This window comes from Microtus pennsylvanicus, chromosome X, assembly GCF_037038515.1.
Source record: "Microtus pennsylvanicus isolate mMicPen1 chromosome X, mMicPen1.hap1, whole genome shotgun sequence".
NCBI classification, from domain to species: domain Eukaryota; kingdom Metazoa; phylum Chordata; class Mammalia; order Rodentia; family Cricetidae; genus Microtus; species Microtus pennsylvanicus.
The window spans coordinates 120,367,550-120,388,392 of record NC_134601.1 but is presented as its reverse complement, the minus strand read 5'-3'; the positions used below and the strand labels follow the sequence as shown (position 1 = coordinate 120,388,392).

General features: G+C 41.0%; 1 pseudogene; it reads right to left on the bottom strand.

Annotated features, from left to right (window-relative positions):
- Window positions 1-15,677: 15,677 nt before the first annotated feature.
- LOC142840509 (chromobox protein homolog 1-like) lies at window positions 15,678-20,381 on the bottom strand (annotated as a pseudogene).
- Window positions 20,382-20,843: the final 462 nt, after the last annotated feature.

Genomic DNA, 20,843 nt, shown 5'->3' with positions numbered 1-20,843 from the left:
AAGCAAGGGCACAAAAGACAGAATTGAAAATAAGAAGCTTTCTAGAATAGAGAAAAATAAAGAATCTTGATGACTGACTGATGTTTAATGGAATCTTGAATGGTGAAAACAAGACAGAAAAGACATAGCGTCCCAAACATGGAAAGATAAATCTGCCTGCGGGTTACACTGTAGCGCACCGTATCTCACCTCGTCCCTCTGATTGCTGCTCTGGGATCTAGCAGAAAACCTCTGTGTTCTTGGGAGACTTATTATGGAGTACTGGAGCAGAGCTAGATGAGACTGCAAGGCCAAGGAGGAAGTGTGCCAGCTCCACTCCTTCCACACACAGAAAAGGTTGATGAATTCCCTCTCCCTGGGCCGACAACCTGGGATCCTCTTTATTGTCATTTGGGACTATAAATTTGACTCTTCACATTGCCTGATAATGAAGGATCATAAATAACCAACAACAGCCTATCTTGCTTAAATTATTTTTTATATTTTGATCATTGTAAGGCTCTTTGCTTTGGTACAGAATTTTAAAAACTATACTATAGAATTTACCTTGGAAACTGGCATCTTTTCTGCTCCCACTTTGTGAGATGGCTCAGCTCATAAAAGGAGATTGCTACCAAGCTTGATGAGCTGAGTCCAGGCCTAGCAAACCACATATGGAAGTAGGAAAGCAACTTCCAACAAGTTGCCCTCTGACCTCCATAATGGCATGGGGTGCATGCATGCGCATGTGTGTGCACAAGTGTGAATACAAACACGAAATAAATGAATGCTTTTCAGCCTCTATTTTTGCCCCCTCACCTTTTCTTAACCCTAGCTGTGGTGAATTATCATGATGTCTGCAACTTGCGAATACTTCATTTAAAATATATGGATAAGTACTAATATACTCTTTCCCACATATATTATGCAGAGGTGTGTATACATGTGCATACATATATGGAGTTACATGGGTAAATAGAAGTTAAAACCTGGTACACATTCTTCACAAGTTAAATTGGTTAATTTTTGTGACCAGTGTATTCATTGTGATATGAGATCTTCTAAAGAAAGGGGAGCATACATTCTGCGTTCAAATGAGCACAAATATGTTAGGCATATTTCTCACTGTACCCCCCCTATGGTCCTTGTTTTAACCCTTCCTCATCCTGTTAGTCTATTTGTTCCTCTGGTTTTTATTATATATAATAAAAATCAAATATATAAATTATGTATATTTATATATAATAAAAATATTTATATATTTGATTTTTATGTATATATACTTGACTTTTATGTATATATAGATACTTGATTTTATATAGATAGATAGATAGATTTATTATATATATATATATATATATATATATATATATATATATATATATATATAAATAATCTAAAAACTACAAGTGGAGAGACCTTGGCCACTATTTGCTGTGGGGTAAAAAATATGAAGTCCTTCAATATGAAGAACATCTGCCTCAGATATGCTGTGTCTACTCTGTAATTCCTTCCTCAGCATGGCAGCTTCAGGCACTATTTCTGAAACACTGAAGAAACAGCTATGCTGTTAGCATCCAGTGCGTGCATTTTCTCCATGATAAACATTGTTACCACAAATAAGGCAATTATATATGAACCCATCTGCATTGGGCAGGATCATATTAGAAGTATGGGGGGGGGGGCAAGAATGACTTTAGGAGAAACACATTATGATGGGTAATATGGTCAGGTTCCTAGGGATTATAAACAGCTAGCGGACAAGGTCCTGGGCCTGTGTGTGAAGGAGCTTCTAGACTGGGTTAATTGAGGCAGGAAATCTGCCCGAATATGAGCAGCACCATTCCGGGTTAGTATCCTGGGCTGACTGAACAGCATGAAGAAAGTGAACGGAGTAGCAGCGTCTACCTCTTTCTGCCGAGCCTTTGCTTCCATACTGTGCTGTCTCTTAAACTGTGAGTCAAAAAAGTCCCTTCCTCCCTTACGTTGTTTTTGTTAACTTATTTTACCAAAGCAACCAGAAAAGTAACTAACTATACATCTTCAATAAAATGTGAACAAAATATTAGAGATGTTGAATGAACTCTGCAAATGTGCGGATGAATAACTTCGAGATCTTGAAAGCATTGGGATTTAAAACCATCAAGGAATACTGGTAAGATTCCTTTTAAAAATAATATGGTTCTGGGCATAGTGGTGCACACCTTTAATCACCACACTCAGGAAGCAGAGACAGGCAGATCTCTGTGAGTTCAAGGCCAGCCTGGTCTACAAAACAAGTTCCAAGACAGCCAGGGCTATATAAAGAGATCCTGCCTAAAATACTAATAGTAATAACAATAACACATAAACCATCACTCCATATAGTATCTATACTATCCACTCAACTGCTCATACCCCATCCCCGATATACATTTAAGTTATTACCTTGGTTTTCAAATCAACTGGGATGGCACCACAGCCACACAGCTGATGTTCAAGTAACCTGGCTGACTGAGCCCAGTGCTATGTCACAATGCCCCCACTGTTCCCTTGATGTCATCTGCTTACATAGGCGTTGGTTGTACCATCTCACATCTTCACAAGGAAATAGAGGAGTACAGCCCAATAAAGTATTCTAGGAGAGGACATATTCGAACCTCTTTATTACTAGAAGTTTAATTTTATTGTATGTGTTCATCATACACGCTGCCATGCTACACATATACATTTCCACATAATTATGCAATGTATGTTGGGCATATTTCTCACTGTACCCCCCTATGGTCCTTGTTTTAACCCTTCCTCATCCTGTTACTCTATTTGTTCCTCTGGTTTTTATTATATATATATATATTTGATTTTATGTATATATACTTGAATTTTTATGTATATATAGATACTTGAATATATATATATGTATAAATCTAAGAACTACAAGTGAGAGAAAGCACATACTTGTCTTAGACTACAAAACAATTCCTTCAAACCACATAGCTTCATTTCTTTTAATGGCTGGGGAAATGTTTCATTTTATAATATAAATTTTTATTTTTTTAATTTTTATTTTTCCATTCAATTATTTTCACTTCCTTCCCTCCTCTCAATCCCCTCCCGCTCCCCCACACCCCCTCCTTTCTCTCCCACCCTGCTTGAGAGAGTGCAGGGAACCCTGCCCTGTGGGAAGTCCAAGGCTCTTCCCCCTACATCCAGGCCTAGGGAGCTGTGCACCCATATAGACTAGGGTCCCAAAAAGCCAGAACATGCCATAAAAACAAGTCCCAGTGCCTTTATCAATGGCTTCTCTGTCAGCCACAATCAGAGAATCCAGTTTGTTCCACATGCTCATTCAGACCCAGTCCAGCTGGATTTGGTGAGCTTCCATTAGAACAGGCACACTGTCTCAGTTGGTGGACCAACCCCTCGCGGTCCTGACTTCCTTGCTCATCTTCTCCCTCCTTCTGCCTTTCAGCTGGACCTTGGGGGCTCAGTCTGTTGCTCTGATGAGGGTCTCTGTCTCTATCTCCATCCGTCACAGGACCAAGACTATGGTGATATTCGAGATAATCATCAGCGTGATAGTGGGGCAAGGACCGTTCAGGTACCCTCTCCTCTGCTGTCCAAGGACCTAGCTGGGGACATCCCCATGGACACCTCGGATCTCCTCTAGAGCCAAGTCTCTTGCCAAATTTTTTTTTCAAGAATATATATAACCTACTGAGTCCCTTTTGGAGTTGTGCATATATACAGGATTCTGGGGCTGACCACTTGGGGCAGAATAACCTATCAGGGAGTTGGTCCCTAGAAAAGAGTGATTCCCCTTCTCTCAGCAACCACCAGTTGCCTACAGTTCCTCATCTAGGGATGGGACCTTGTGAAATTTCCCCCATCCAGGCTGGAATGTCAATTGGTGTTACTATGCAGATCTTGTTTCAGAAACCATAATTTTTAATATTCCTGGGTGCCGCTTCCCTGTCATGTCTGGAATCTTCCCATCCTCTCTCCTATGATTCTCCCTGAACCTTAAGTGTAAGAATTGTGTTACAGTTTGTATCAATTGGGTCTGGGCACTCTGCACATACAGCACATGTTTAGCCTATTCTTCTGATGTTAGACACAGGCTGTTTGTATATTATTATAATTGTTCTATTTTGCTATTATGTATTACCAGTAATCTCTTCTACTTAGTTTCTAAAATAAACTTTTTATGAGTGTGTAGATACGGGAAAAGCATACAGACTGGATTCAGGACTACCTAAGGTTTAAGGCATCCTCTAAAGACTTGGAATATATATTCTACCAAGAGATGGAAAGGTGGATTATTGTACTGAAAATACATTGACATAAATCACTAAAACCCACAACAGTAAAAATTAACTAGCAAATATTATATACATAATGAATAATAATTTTAAAAATCAGTTACTCCATCGGGACTGTGGTGGTTTGAAAGAAAATGGTTGCCAAAGGGGGTTTCAATATTAGGAGGTGTGGACTTTGTTGAAGTAAGGTGTGTCCTTGTTGGAGGAAGTGTGTTACTGTGGAGACATACTTTGAGGTCTCTTTTGCTTAAGTTTCACTCAGCGTGACACTGAGTCTACTTCCTGCTGCCTTCTGATCAAGATATAGCCAGCACCAAGTTTGCCTGCACACTGCCGTTTACCCTGCCATGATGATAATGAACTGAACCTCTGGAACTGTAAGCAATCTACGTCAATTAAATGATTTCCTTTATCAGAGTTGCTTTGGTCAGGGGGTCTCTCCACAGCAGTGGAAACCCTAACTAAGACAGAAGTCGGTACCAGGGTCTGGGATATTGCTGTGATAAGCCTGACCAGATTTTTGTTTGGAGAAATATAGAATTTGGGAGTTGGGGTTAGGAATTCAATGGAATGTTTTAAATACTGTTTAGTGGGTCATAATAGCAGGTATAATGATCTGTCCTGTCTCTTTAAGAGACAAGACAAGCCCACTCCCTCCCTTGTCTGCTGAGGCAAGCAGATCTTCAGCTTCCAGCCTGAGTCTCTTCCTTTCCATCTCCCTCTCTAAGAGGCAGCTTCTGTCTCTCCCTTCTCCCCACTTCTCCCCTTCCCCCTTTGTTTCTTTCTCTCTCTCTCTCTCTCTCTCTCTCTCTCTCTCTCTCTCTCTCTCTCTCTCCTCTTCCCTGTTCTCCCCTTCTCTTCCATAGCCCACTAAATAAATATCCAATTTCACTCTTCATGGTGTGCCTATCCACCTCGGGTCTCTCACCCGCCACACAGCTTCCTGCCAGGGACCCAGCTGCCTTCGTTGCCTGCCACGGTCTAGGGACCCAGTGCCCACTGCCTGCACTTCGGGGTCCTGCAGCGTGGTCTCATGGCTCGCTGCCCACTGTAGCCATTTGGGGATCTGCAGTGTTTTACTTTTACCATTACAGTAGGAGCATGGAAGAGAGTGGTGCTGAGTGTGATTTGATGAACTGTGGGGCTACCTCAAAATGTTTTAGAAGAAAATTATTTTAGTATGTTGCCTAAAGATTGTTCTTGTAATATTTTGGTGAAGAATGTGGCTGCATTTTGCCCTTGTCTGAAGAGTCTGCCTGAGGCTAAAGGGAAGAGATTTGGATTAATTCCATTGGCAGAGGAAATCTCAAAACAGCCTAGTATAAACTCTGTTTTGTGGTTATCAGTGCTAACTCTGAAGATTTATAATGAAAAGGAGCAAGCTGAGCAAATAAAAATACAAAATGTACAGATTGAGAGAAGGTGCACCAAGAAGTGGAATAGATAAACAAGGAGATAAACAGATTAAGAAATGAATAAAGGGAATGGTGACTTCCAGGCACGATCCAGCCAGCTAAATGTGCAACTTGTAAAAAGGAACTAAAGAAAAACATACAGCTAGGTGTGGTGGTGCACCCCTTTAATCCCAGCTCTCGGGAGGTGGAGGTTGGCAGATCTCTGAGTTTGGAGCTAGCCCAATCTAGAGATTCAGTTTCAGAACAGTTAAGCTTAGTGAAGGACAGAAAGCTGGTAAAGATATAATTGAATGAGGGGGCATGTTCCAGGCCCAGTAAGCAGCAGAACTTGGCAGCATTGGCCACATAGTTCTGCAGTTAAGGATAAAAGAAAGGGGTTATGGAATTTGCCCCTGAGGCTAAGGAACATTGCTGAGGCCAGGCATGCGTCAAGGATGTCCCTGAGTAGAGGCCTAGAGAGGACTTTGTGTGAAGCTGTGAAGTTGAAGCCTGGATTGCCTTGGAGACCCCAAAATGTTAGAGATGCCAGAGCCATAGAATACCTGCCAAGAAGAGTTGCTACAGGAAGAGGAACCCGCCCAAGAGAAAGACGTGTGCTGCAGTTAATAAAGGTGAACAGCATTTTGACATCAAACATGAAGACGCAAAGCTTGGAATTTGCCCAGCTGGTTTTCAGTCTTGCCTTGGTCCAGTATTTCCTCACTGTGCTCCTTCTGTGCATTTTGGAATGGTTATGTATATCTTGTGCCATTAAATATTGAAAATGTGTGATCTGTTTTTTTTTTATTTTTGTTTTAAAGGAAATTAAAGTTAAAAGATTACATAATTCTCAGAAGAGATTTTGAACTCTGGACTTTTAAACATTGTTGAGAGTGTGACAGACTATGGTAATCTTTGAAGTTGGATTAAATGCACTTTTCATTATGATATTGTTAAAAAACTTATGTGGGCCAGGGAGTGGAGTGTGGTAGTTTGAATGTAATTGAGACCCATAAGCTCATAAGAAGTGGCACTATTAGGAGGTTTGGCTTTCTTGGAGTATGTATGGCCTTGTTGGAGCAAGTGTGTCACTCTGGGGGGGGGGGCAGGCATTGAGATTTCCCATGCTCAAGATATCCCCCAGTGTCACAGACCACTTCCTGTTTCCTTCTGATCAAAATACAGCCAGCCCCTTGTCTGCCTGCACACCACCATGCCCTCCTCCATCAAGATAACAGACTGAATCTCTGAAACTGTAAGAGAGCCATCCCAATTAAATGTTTCCTTTATAAGAGTTGCTGTGGTTGTGCTGTCTCTTCCCAGCAATAGAAACACCAAGACAAGGACCTTACCTAACATACTTCTCTAAAGCTGTTGCCCATCACTGTAACTCTTTAACCCAAACGTTTTTATTTCTGCTCTTGTCCACTCTTAACCTGATGCTATAGAGTCTGAAATAGCCCATAACTTCCCCCAAGATTTGCAAAAATTCTTCAATGATTTATATTTTATAAAAAAATTCAATTTGTATCCACTTATGACGGCAAGAGATGGACCATCTCACGACAAATGAGTTGATATATTTTTGTCACCAACAATATGTATACTATAGCCTGTAAAGAAAACTAAATAATATACTGAATCGCCCAGAGATCTAGATTAGAAAAAAATATGATTAGTCTAAAAAGGATCAGTGAAATGATTCCTAATGATATTCTGCTGTACACATAGGTAGGAGCCTTGTCCAGTTGTCATCAGAAAAGTCTCCTCTGGCAGCAGATACAAGCGTGTGCAGAGACCCACAGACAGACCTTATTCAGAGAGAGTGTCGAAATTGGAGGTCTCCATTGGGTGCCTTCCCTTGGAGCTCAGGGGAATCCCAAGGAAGAGGAGAAAGAAAGATTGCATGAGTCAGAAGGGATGGAGGCTCCCAAGAGAGCACAGCCCACTGAATCAACTAAGCTGGGCTCATTTGCGCTCACAGAGATGGAAATGGCAAGCACAGGTAGGTCCTTACATGGGTCTGGACCAGGCCCTCTGCATATATTATGGTTGACAGCTTGGTGGTTTTGTGGGACTATTAACAGTGGGAGTGGGTTATCTCCAACTCTTTTTCCTATTCTTTTGACTGTTTTCTTCCTATTGGGTTGCCTTGTCCAACCTCAATATGATGATTTTTACCTTGTCTTACTGTATCTTGCTTTATTCTCTTTGGCTCTCATCTCCTGGAAGCCTGCTCTCTTCTGAAGAGGAAATGAAAGGGGAGTAGATAGGGGGGAGAGGTAACGTGGGGAGGAGGGGAGTGATGGAAAACTGTGGTTGGGATATATTATAAGATAGAAGAATCTCTTTTCAATATAAAAAAAATCTCTACCATTTCTTTAATAGCTTCTAAAAAGTAACCAGTATGTCCTTTCTGTTTCAGACTTTATAAGCAATAACTCACCAAGTGAGACTTGAGCATGAACACCATGTTCAGCACAAAGAATGTCAAACTGTTGCTTCCCATTCTCCACTTCGTAAGGACTCTAAGGGCAAGGATGGAGAATGTCTTTCCTCTTTAATGGTCAAAATATTAGTTTTAGAACTACCACACACATCACACACAGATTTGAGCTCCATTTGAGCTCACCCTTTTACCTAATATATGGCATTTTGCTGTAAGACTTTAATGTATTCTAGTTAATCCTTTTCTTTTACAGTTTCTGCCTTTGATAATATACTTACCAAAAATGTCATAATTTTCACATACGTTCATGCACACATTTCCAGCCTTTTTATGCAATTATTTGAAATTTTAAAATATTTACAAAGGTTCAAGGTTTGATTTTGGAATATGATACAATAATTTACCCCCTGTCTTAGGGTTCCCATTGCTATGAAGAGAAACCGCGACTACAACGACTCTTACAAAGGAAAACATTTAATTGAAGCTGGCTTACAGCTTCAGAGGTTTAGTGTTGCTGGAGATTTGTTTGGGCTGATGCTCAGAGACTGCCAATGGAGTGTATTCTGGCCGACTCAGAGGAAGATAGAGGGACACATAATAATAAGGAAGGGCTTAAAAGATGTGCATGCTTTTCGATCAGGGAAGGTGGAGAAGAGGGTCAGGTGATGATTTCTCCATTGCTCCGTGGATCAATCAGGTTTATTCCTTAATATTTGATTCCTGAGCTTTCTTTATTAATTAAACAATAAAAGAAACCACAATAGCTGGCATCTCATGGCGCGATCATGTGATGACTTTTTCCCCCTTCTTTTATTTATTCTTTGTGTCTTTCACATCATGCATCCCCATCCCATTCATTTCTGTGTCCCTTCATATCCACCCTCTGCCCTGGCAACCTCCTCTCCAAAATAAAATAAAATTTAAAAGAAAAAAAGAAAGAGAAAAGGAAAAAGAATCAGTTTTTTTTTCATGGAAGTTGCAGTGTGGCACAGTGAGTCACATAGTACACCCTTTTGTCCATGTATCTTTACTTGAAGTGTTCATTGCAGAGAGTCCTTGGTCTGGTTTGAGGTCTCTAGTTTCTGTTACACTATCAATGCTGGGCCCTCACTGGGGTTCCTCTTGGATATCCTGCTGTTGCACTGTGTTGTGGAGATCCTGCAGCTTTGTGTCTGCAGAACTGGTCGCTTCGCGTGTTCCAGCAGATTACAGATGGAGTGGATGCTGAAGTGGACCATCACAACCCTAGTTCTGGGCCTGGGGAGTTGCAAGGTCGGTCAGCCTACCAGCTCACCTTTGTCCTTCCTGTCCAGGTGAGCTCTCCTGCATGGTCCTGCTGAGTTCACTCCTTCCTGCTATGAGCAAGGGGTGGCATCAGTTCTTCTGCTTTTGCATCCTCAGGGTCATATCCCCCACACCTACACCTTCAGGGTCAGCTCTACTGTGGTGCCCAGGCATGGCATAGGGGCCACTCTCCTGAGTGCTGCAGAGGATGAGGGACAGGACCAGCCATCCTGCTCTTGTGACCTCAGGACCAGATTTTCCACCTGCCTCAGGCATTGATAGAAAGAGGGGAGGTTATCTCCCCCCATGATGTCACAGGACAGATGAGTAATGGGAACAGCTCTGCCATGCTCATAAGTACAGGGCTGGCTCCCCCTCACCTCCGCCAACAGGATTGGCTCTACTTTACTGCTCAGGTGAGGGGCAGGGTCTGCTCTCCTGAGTGTTGCAGCTGGTATTGGGAAGGGGCACCTCTCCAGGCCTTATGACCTCAGAGCCAGCTCTCTTAACTATTTCAGGCCTTGGTGGGCAGGGAGGAAGAGAGCATCTAGCTCTCATCCATGCTGACATGGTGGTTTTGAAACCAGTTACTTCTGTCACCTTGGGTCACTGGTTTGTCCCACTGTGTGGGTAAAAGAATGGACTTTGACATCAGAAAAATGACAGGCACTAGAACAGCTGGTACAGAAGCCTTTCTCATCATTATCTTCCCACAAGAGTTGTGCTCCCAGCCCCCAAATGCACTATTGCAGCCACCTGCTGGCTCTGTAGCTGCCTGAGTCAGCAGCTCATCACCAGCTGTCGTTCAGGTTGCCCAGTACCCTTGTAAAGCCTTGCCTTTCCTGTCATCAGCAGCAGATCTAAGAATTCCCAGTAAGACACCTGGAAATTCATAAAGGGAAAATTAGGTTTAAAAAATATTATATATATATATCCCATGTTATGAATGGTGAATATTTCAATGTAGGGAGTTAGATTTCTGTGTAGAAATGGATGGTTTGGTTTGGAAATGAAAAAAATAAATGAAGGAATAACAACTAAGCTGGGATTGACATAATATCAATTATAAATATTATCAGTTTGGTAATTCATATTTTATCCTTTAAAAGTGGTTTGATATTGGTGCCAACTATGAAAACTTGACTAATAAGATAAAATCCTTTAAAAGATCTATTAATGGAACTAATAAAAATACTCACACAGAGACAAAGGAATTTAGAGCAGAACCTACTTCATTGCATTATGAAACATAAGAGGAGCAGTCCATGATTATCATAAAATCAACATTAATTTATCCAGTTACTATACAAGAATGGCCAAGAGATGATAGACACCCCAATGCTATGTAGAAGCTAACAAGGGTCCTGCAGAAATGTTAGATTTGAAGATATTTAAGGAAGCAGTTGTTTCGTGTGGTATGCACTCACCCTTTGTGAAAGAGATGTTAAATTCACAAGCAACTCAGGACAGAATTATTCTACAAGATTGGAAAGATGTAGCTGCAGCAATATTGGAAGCCAGTCCTCAGTTACAATGAAAAGTATGGTAGAACAGCATCATAGAACAGCAAAAGTATGGATAGAGGTATGGAAAATTCCAAGACTAGCTTCTGAGTAAAGGCCAGTATGCTGACTTGAAAAGACCATTTAGATTTGATGATCACACCTTGGCCTTATGTCATATAGCAGTTTTAAATGCTTGGAACTTGGTTGAAGAATCAGGAAAGAGAATGGAGTCATTTATAAAAATTATACATGGCCCAAAAGAAGCCTTTACTGATTTTTTACAAAGATTGACTTCAGCTGTAAATTAAATGATATCAGACCCATTATCTATAAAAATATTAACCGAATCTTTGGCTTTTGAAAATGCTAATTAAGAATGCAGGTGGATTTGTTTCATTTTTCAGAGTTTGAGTTTGGAAAATTAAAGTATGTGCACCATACCACAGGTACTTATTCAGGATTTCAATGGGCAACTGCTTTGAGTTTTGAAAAGGCTGATTCTGTAATTACATATTTATTAGAAATTATGGTCATGATTGAAATACCTATACAAAATAAGACTGACAATGTTCCAGCATATGTCTTTAGTAAAATGAAACAGTTTTTTTTCATATTACAATATAAAGCATACTATAGGTATACCATACAATCCTACATGACATGCAGTTATAGTACAATTCCAACAGGAAAAAAATAATAAATCTTTCCAAATGTTTGTTTCTGCTATCATATAATGCAAATAGCTTTTTGTTGTTCCAACTCAATTAAGAAATTAAAATTAGAGGTGGCTTTGGAGTTGAATATTGGCTCTCTCCTTTTCTAAACCCAAGCATGCTTGTTAAAGAAAAACCAAAATCTCTGTCTCTTGTCAGAGGGGGCACCTAGTATGGGACAGAAAAAAAAGTAACTATTCTATTGTCAATAATCCCATAATCACTTGGGATTTTATAAGATTTTATTTTATATATATATACAGTGTTCTGCCTGCATATATGCCTACAGGCCAGAAGCGGACACCGATCTCATTACAGATGATTTTGAACCACCATGTAGTTGCTGAGAATTGAACTCAGGACCTCTGGAAGAGCATCCAGTACTCTTAACCTCTGAACCATCTCTCTAGTCCTATTTTTTTTCAAGATAGGGCTTCTCTGTGGAACAGTCCTGGCTATTCTGGAACTCACTCTGTAGACCAGCCTAGCCTCAAATTCACAGAGATTCACCTGCCTCTGCCTCTCAAGTGCTGGGATTAAAGGTGTGCACCACCATCACCCAGTCAATCCCTTGGTTTCTTAAGGTATAAACACTATCTCAAAATTGGCAACAACATTAAGCTGACAAACACTACCCAGTGATCAACTTTGGGCTACAAAACTTCTCAGGACAATTTCAAGGCAGTTAACTAAGATGGTCCAGCATCATTCGCTACTTCAGTCAGAACTTCAGATAAGCCTGGTACTTTCCCATCACACAAAGACTGGACAACAACTAGCTCCTAGGACTTGATCTTTTTTTTTTTTTTCAGTTTTCCGGGGCCCCGTAAAGATGCTGTCATCACCAGACAAAATATCTATGACTTTGGAAGTTGTTTGTTCTGAACTTCCTCTTTATGCAGGTAATATTATATCCCTCTTGGGTGTCTGGTGGATTGAATACTAGAAGGTTATAGTTACAGATATTCTAGGCCTGTATGCTGAATTTGGATGCCCCAACATTGCAGAATAACCGTGGGTGATTGTCCAGACAGCCAAATGTCTCCATCATTTCTATGGTTTCGGAAGTTGTTTGCTCTGCACTTCTTGTCTACACAGGTAATATTACATCCCTCTTGGGTGTCTGGTGGAAGACTAGGAAGTTATAGTTACAGATTACCTTAGTTACAGTAGAAAGTAAATTAGGCACAAAACTTTGAACTCACCAAGAGAAGATAGATAATGGAGTAATTTCTCTGAGTTTTCCAAATAAAAGTGAACTGGACATTCTGAATGTAATTCTTACTTGAAGATTATTTTTATTGTATATGGTTTCATTTTGCTAAAGTTAGTACTTTTTCTTTTTACTTAGACAATGCCTGATAATTGCTTTTAATGAATATAGTTTCATTTTGTTAAAGTTAATAACTTTCATTTTACTTAGCCAATACCCGATAATTATTCTTATTGTATATAGTTTTGCTATGTTGGAGTTAAAACCTTTCCTTTTATTTAGACAAAAAGAGGAAGACGTTGTGGGAGATTTATTTAGGTATCACTTTGAGACTGCCAACAGAGTGGACCAGAGTTTTCCGGCTGACTCAAAGGAAGATAGAGGGACACAGAAATAATGAGGGGCTTAAAAGATGTCCACACTTTTCCATTAGGAAAGGTGGATAAAAGGGTCAGGTGATCATTTCTCCATTGCTTCATGGATCAATTAGATTTATTCCCTAATATTTGATTCTAAACTTTATTTATTAATAAAACAATAAAAAAGCCACAACAGTTTAGTCCATTATTATCTTGACAGGACTCGGGCAGACATGGTGCTAGAGATGTAGATGAGTGTTGTACATCTTGATCCACAGGCAGCAGAAGGAGAATTGTGTCCCACACTGGACATGGCTTGAGCATATAAGACCTCAAAGCCCGCCCCCATAGTGATGTACTTCCTCCAACAAGAGCACCACTCCCTATGGGCCAAGCATTCAAACACATGAGTCTATTGGGGTCATAACTATTAGAACCACCATATCCCCCATAATTAACTACTTGGAATTATTAGATAATATAAAATCACAAAACAGTCAAGAACAAACAATGCTAACAAATATAATATGAGGCACATGCATAATTTAAAAGTTTGTTAGCCGGGCGATGGTGGCGCACGCCTTTAATCCCAGCACTTGGGAGACAGAGGCAGGCGGATCTCTGTGAGTTCAAGGCCAGCCTGGTCTACAGGAGTTAGTTCCAGGACAGGCTCTAAAACTACAGTGAAACCCTGTCTCGAAAAACCAAAAAAGAAAAAAATGTTATGGTCACATTAAAAAAGTAAAGTGATGTGTTAGAGAGTTGGCTCAGAGGTTATGAGCACTTGCTGCTCTTCCAGAGGACATGGGTTCAATAACCAGCACCCACATGGCAGCTCACAACCATCTGTAACTCCAGTTGCAGAGGATCTGATTCCTTGGACACCAGCTATGTACATAAAATAATAAAATAAATAAATCTTGCAAAAGTAAGAAGATGTAAATAAAATGATCACTTCAATCACTTCAATGTGTGACTGATATCAAATGTTAGCAATAAGCTTTATATTCTGTTTTTGTATTGGACCTTCAAATTTTAATGCTTATCTTATGAATGCAAAGCCAGTTATTTGCTAATTTTTATTGTCTAAGAATTTCATAAATGAATGATATGTTTTGATTTTTTCATAAGTCCATAGTTTAAAGCCAAAAACTGGCAGTATGCTATGAAGTCTACATTTAAACAAAGTTCATGCATACATCTAACATATGCTTTAGAAGATTTTTACAATGTAGTTCTATTTGCAGGTCTAGACAATACTAAAAATTGATTTTATCACATGATTCAAGACAGTAGTTTGGATATCAGTTAATCTAAAGAGTTTTTATTCTCAAGTGAACTACTACCCCACTATGAAAGTTAATCTCCTGAGAACAGGGGACCTGTGAAGTCATTCAACCCTTAAACTGACCCAGTGGGATTTGTGTGATCAGTAACTAAGCCTACTGAGAAGTTTTGGGGTTCAAAGCCAAGAAAAAAACAAGCAACAACAACAAAAAAGAGCAGAGGCTCCAAGAGTTTCCACCCTAAGAGTACAGACCCTCCTGTCCCACCTCCCATAAGCCCTCCTGCAATACATGAGCCAGTGGCAGGAATGGACAAACTGATATTTATAACTTCATAATTGGAAAGATCTTTTCTCCAGTTTCAGGAATTAGCACCACTAAGACAGAATGGTCACCTATACATACATACATATATATATATATATATATATATATATATATATATATATATGTACTCCCCAATAAAACTGTCCCTCCTCAGTCAATTTCCATCTTCAAATGGCAGCTTTGGTAACTCTGGAACTGGCTTTATCCTTTGTGGGCCACAATAAGCTCAGGTCAGGAGCACCTTGGCTGTAGGTTTCAATATTCACAGAGTTTTTTAATAGTTTCTCCATCTTCATCTATGGTGCCAATAAAATTTTTTGAAAAGGCAAAATATTCAAAAATCATATAACCAATTCATTAGTTAGTTGTTCTTTCTACTGTTTCACCATTTCCTCAATCAGGCTCCAAATTTAACCAAAATGATTCTACCCATCTCCCTCTCTCCCTACCCCAATCTTCCAACCACCAATTAATATACCAGTAATAGCCAAAAACAACACACATGCTAGGCTGTAAAAATGTGATTAATACTATCGGGAAGAAGGCTGTGGGTTGTGTAGATGCTCTCTGAAGATCAGCAGTATCTTTGCTTTCCCACACCCAAGTCCTACAGGTTGTGGCCTGCATGGAAGGCCCTCCGCTTTTTAGCGAGGCACAGAATGGCTGCCTTGAAACACCACTCCTCTGGGATGGGGATGCAAATTATACAGCTTGAAATGATGTAAAGCAGTTGAACTGCTGCAGGGCACAGAAACTATGCTTGCTCTTCAAAGGACATCTTCTCAAGCCACCTCTGTGGTGTCAAGACAAGTAGAACTCCTTCCTCCCCCGTTAAAACTCACAATCAAAGGTTGGAACTCAAGTGGGCTAATTCTTGTTTCTTCTATCATCATCCTCTGAGGGGTAGGAATGCCACATTAGCCTTTCCACATAGAAGGATATGACAACCTGTGGGCACTTGACATTGCCTTCCTTGGCAGGGACCGGGTCAGTCTCCTCAGAGCTCTTTCATTTCATCTGGAACATGAGCTCTCCACTGGAGCCAGTAGCTCTGATAATCCATGCAGGCTCCAGACCCCAGGCAAAGCCTCCTTACTTTTCTGACTCTTTCTTCTTCGCAGACAGATGTTTCTTTGGTCGGCCAGCGCTCTCTCTCTCTCTCTCTCTCTCTCTCTCTCTCTCTCTCTCTCTCTCACACACACACACACACACACACACACACACGCATACACAGAGAGAGACTTATTAATTATAAAAGCTTGTCCTATAGCTTAGGCTTGTCCCACTAGCTCTTATAATTTCTATTTATCTTAGTTGTTGCCATATGACAGGGGACTTTTACCGCTCCTCCTGCATGGCTTTCTCCCTCTGTGTCCAGCTGGCAATTCTACTTTTTTTCTTCCATGAGACCTCTTTGTCCCCAAATGGCCCATCTAACCACTTCCTAGCTAATAGCCATTGAGCTCTGTATTAAACCAACCACAGTGGCATACCTTCACAGAGTAGGAATATTCCGCAGCACCTCTTCGGTTTGCTTTTCTCTCCCTTATCTTCAGAATCAGAATCATCTTTATACTTGCCTCCCTCTGAGTTTTCTGTTTCCTGAGCTGTTTTCTGTGACTGTAAGAAACTCAGATGAGTTTAGAGTAATCTGGATTCTCTTCTGGCTCCCATGTGTTATCCTCATCTGATAAATCCTTCCATTTTAGAAAATATCCCCCTTTGCCTTTGACAACTCACCAATCAAGAACTTTTTCCACCACCTCTTCTAGCACATTCTTCACGTTCTTCCTGCTTTTCCCCCATATTACTCATCAGCTTTCTAGTGCAAAGGGAGATGCTGCTCATAACAATACCAAAGAGACCAAGAGGAATAGATGCTGTGCTACTCACATGTTAAGTCAGGCAGCCCAAGAGATTAGCACTCAGAGAAGAGCAGTAAAAAAAAAATTATGTGGCTGCAGTAGCACGTAGCTGAAGCAGCATACTGCAGGCATGGCTGAGGGTCAGCCAAACAAGAGCGCCTCCCCGCAAAATATGTTTTAATGAACTCCACCCTCATTCCTTCCCATAGAGTTCCTCCCTCAGCACAACTCTTCCACCCCAATTTCAGGTGTTCTTCTTTCAAGATTTATTTTTATTTCTATCAATGTGCATGCGTATGTTCTTGAGTGAATGTGCACCGTGTGTATGAAGAGGCTTGCGGAGTCCAGAGGGCATCAGAACCAGAGCGACAAGCAGTTGAGAGATGTCTGGTATCAGTGCTGGGAACGACACCCAGGTCCTCTGTAGAAGCATTAAGTGCTCTTAACTGCTAAGCCACCTCTCCACGTGCCATGTTGTGGTTGTTGTTGTCCACCAACTCCACTCAGTCTTGCCATCCTGTCTTCCACCAATTTAATCCTTCTTGCTTCATTATTTTCCATCCCCCACCCCGTTCATCTCACCATCTCTCCTTTGTTGAAAGTAGTTATCATCTACTAGCTTCCTGACTTCTATTGATACTCTAATTTAAACTCACAGATCTAAAGATTCATGGATATTTATTTATTTATTTATTTATTTATTTATGTATACAACATTCTGCCTCCATGTATGCTCGCACGCCAGAAGAGGGCGCCAGATCTCATTACAGATGGTTGTGAGCCACCATGTGGTTGCTGGGAATTAAACTCAGGACCTTTGGAAGCGCAGCCAGCGCTCTTAACCACTGAGCCATCTCTCCAGCCCCCTCATGGATGTATTTCTGAGTCTAGGTTACCTCACTCAGAATGTTCACTCCTGTCTCCATCCATTCAGCTGTGAATTTCATAATTTCATTTTTCTTAACAGCTGAATAATATTCCATTATGTAAATGTACCACATTTTCATTATCCACTCATCAGCTCATAGACATTGTGGTGGTTTGAGTAAGAATACCTTCCATAGGCTCATACATTTTAATGCTTAGTCACTGGGGATTAGATTGAAAGGGTTAGAAGGATTAGGAAGTATAGTCGTGCTGGAGTAGGTATGTCCTTGTTAGAGGAAGTTTGTCACTGGATGTAGGCTGTGAGGTTTCAAAAGCCCAAGCCAGGTCCACTACCATTCTCTCTCTCTCTCTCTCTCAGTCTGCAGACCAGGATGTGGCTGTACCTTCTGCTTAGTTAGTAGGACATCAAGTCCTTTGAGTATATGTGCAGGAGTGGCATAGCTGAATCTTATGGTTGGGCCTCATGAGACCCAGTGTAACTTCCTAAGCCTAACTTGAGCTTGGTGAGGCCCAGTGTAACTTCCTGAGCCTAACTTGAGCTTGGTGAGGTCCAGTGTAACTTCCTAAGCCTAACTTAAGCTTGGTGAGGCCCAGTGTAACTTCCTAAGCCTAACTTGAGCTTGGTGAGGCCCAGTGTAACTTCCTGAGCCTAACTTGAGCTTGGTGAGGTCCAGTGTAACTTCGTAAGCCTAACTTGAGCTTGGTGAGGCCCAGTGTAACTTCCTAAGCCTAACTTGAGCTTGGTGAGGCCCAGTGTAACTTCCTAAGCCTAACTTAAGCTTGGTGAGGCCCAGTGTAACTTCCTGAGCCTAACTTGAGTTTGAGGAGGCCCAGTGTAACTTCCTAAGCCTAACTTGAGCTTGGTGAGGCCCAGTATAACTTCCTGAGCCTAACTTGAGTTTGAGGAGGCCCAGTGTAACTTCCTAAGCCTAACTTGAGCTTGGTGAGGCCCAGTGTAATTTCCTGAGCCTAACTTGAGTTTGAGGAGGCCCAGTGTAACTTCCTAAGCCTAACTTGAGCTTGGTGAGGCCCAGTATAACTTCCTGAGCCTAACTTGAGCTTGGTGAGGCCCAGTGTAACTTCCTAAGCCTAACTTGAGCTTGGTGAGGCCCAGTATAACTTCCTGAGCCTAACTTGAGTTTGAGGAGGCCCAGTGTAACTTCCTAAGCCTAACTTGAGCTTGGTGAGGCCCAGTGTAACTTCCTAAGCCTAACTTGAGCTTGGTGAGGCCCAGTATAACTTCCTGAGCCTAACTTGAGTTTGAGGAGGCCCAGTGTAACTTCCTAAGCCTAACTTGAGCTTGGTGAGGCCCAGTATAACTTCCTGAGCCTAAATTGAGTTTAGAGAGGAGTGACTCACCACAACCTGACCTAGGCTGGCCTCTGCCCAGTCACTGCTGATGTGGCACGATATTATTGGCCCTTATTCCTCACTCCACCTCACCCCACCCCAAGACTCCAGCCCACTATCTTAACCCTATATAAGTTCCTGCCCTGATGCAATAAAGTGAGTGCTTTGACAGACTCCCAACTCAGTGTGTGTTTCTCCCCAGTGACCAGCGGGGAGGTCTGGGTCATCAACACTCACCATCCCGCTCAGCCCCAGGGAGAGACCAGTGGAACTGGCTCTGCCTCAGCCCTATCTGCTGGAGAACCCTGCAATGGTAGATCTATTTATGACTTTTCATGTAACCTCCACCCTGATTTCAATCAGTGTGATTATACCAGATAGATTGCTCTGCCACTAGCAGTGAGTAAGCGTTCCTCTTTTCCCACTTCCAAGTCAACGTTTGTCATCATTTGTTTTTTGATTTTTAATATAGTCATTCTGACATGGATAAGCTGAAATCCCAAAGTAATTTTCATTTATGTTTCCTTGATGGTGAAGGATGTTGAGCATTTTTTTAAAGTTTCTCAGTCATTTGTGTTTCATCTTTTGAGAACTATGATGGTTTGAATAAAAAGACCCCCATTGGCTCATAGATTTTAATGCTTAGTCACCAGGGAGTGGAATTGCTTGAAAGGATTAGAAAGATTAGGTGTGGGCTTGTTGAAAGAGGTGTTTTGCTGGGGATAGGATTTGAGGTTTCAAAACCCCAAGCCAGACCCAGTGTCTCTATTTCTCTTTATACTTGCAGATCGAATGTAGAACTCTCAGCTACTTCTCCAGCACCACAACTACTTGCGACCATGCTCTCTGACATGATAATGGACTAAGCCTCTGAAACTATAAGCAAGCACCAGTTAAATACCTCCTTTCACAAGAACTGCCTTAATCATGGTGTCTCTTCCCAACAATAGAATAGTGTCTAGACAAAGTATCTATTTAGTTCTATACCCCCCCCCTTTTAAATTGCTTTCTTGATGTTCAATTTTTTTTAGTTCTTGATATATTTTTGATACTAGCCCTCTACCAAATGCATAATTGGTAAAGATTTTTTTCCATTCTGTAGGCTGCCATTTTGCTGGAATGAGGATGTCTTTTGGTATATAGGAGCTTTTTCATTTTATGATATCATATTTATTAATCATTGGTTCTAATGACTGTGCTATCACTATCCTGTTCAGAAAGTAATTTCCTATGCTAATAACTTCAAATGTTTTCCTATTTTCTCCTCTATCAGGTTCAGTGTATCTGGTTTTATGTTGAAATCTGTGGAGTTGAGTTTTATGCTGGTTGATCAGTATGGATCTATTTGCATTCTTCTACATACAGCCGTCCAGTCTTACCAGCATTGTTTGTTGGAGATGCTGTCTTTTAGTCTCTTTGTCAAAAATCATGTGGCTGTAGGAGTGTAGACTTACATGTGGGTCCTCATTTTTACTCCAATGATGAATGTGCCTGGTGTTTACACCCATGCTGTTTTTGTTGCTATATTTCTACGGTATATATTGAAATCAGTGATACCTCCAGAAGAATGTGTGTGTGTGTTTGTGTGTGTGTGTGTGTACATTTAATATCAGAAGCAATGAGTAATCAATTTCAACCTGTGGATGAGCTAATCTCTTCAAAATCTTTCTTATTCAATAAGACTAAAGTCATCTGAGTCCCCATTTAATTGTGAGGTTTCCAAAATTGTTGTTTTGGTTTGGTTTGGTTTTTGGTTTTTTGAGACAGGGTTTCTCTGTCCTGGCTCTCCTGCAACTTTCTTGGTAGACCAGACTAGCCTCAAACTCACAGAGATCCACCTGCCTCTGCCTCCAAAGTGCTGGGATTAAAGGCATGAGTTACCACCTATCTCTTAGTTGATTTCTTAAAGAGTCATATAGTTTTATGTGTG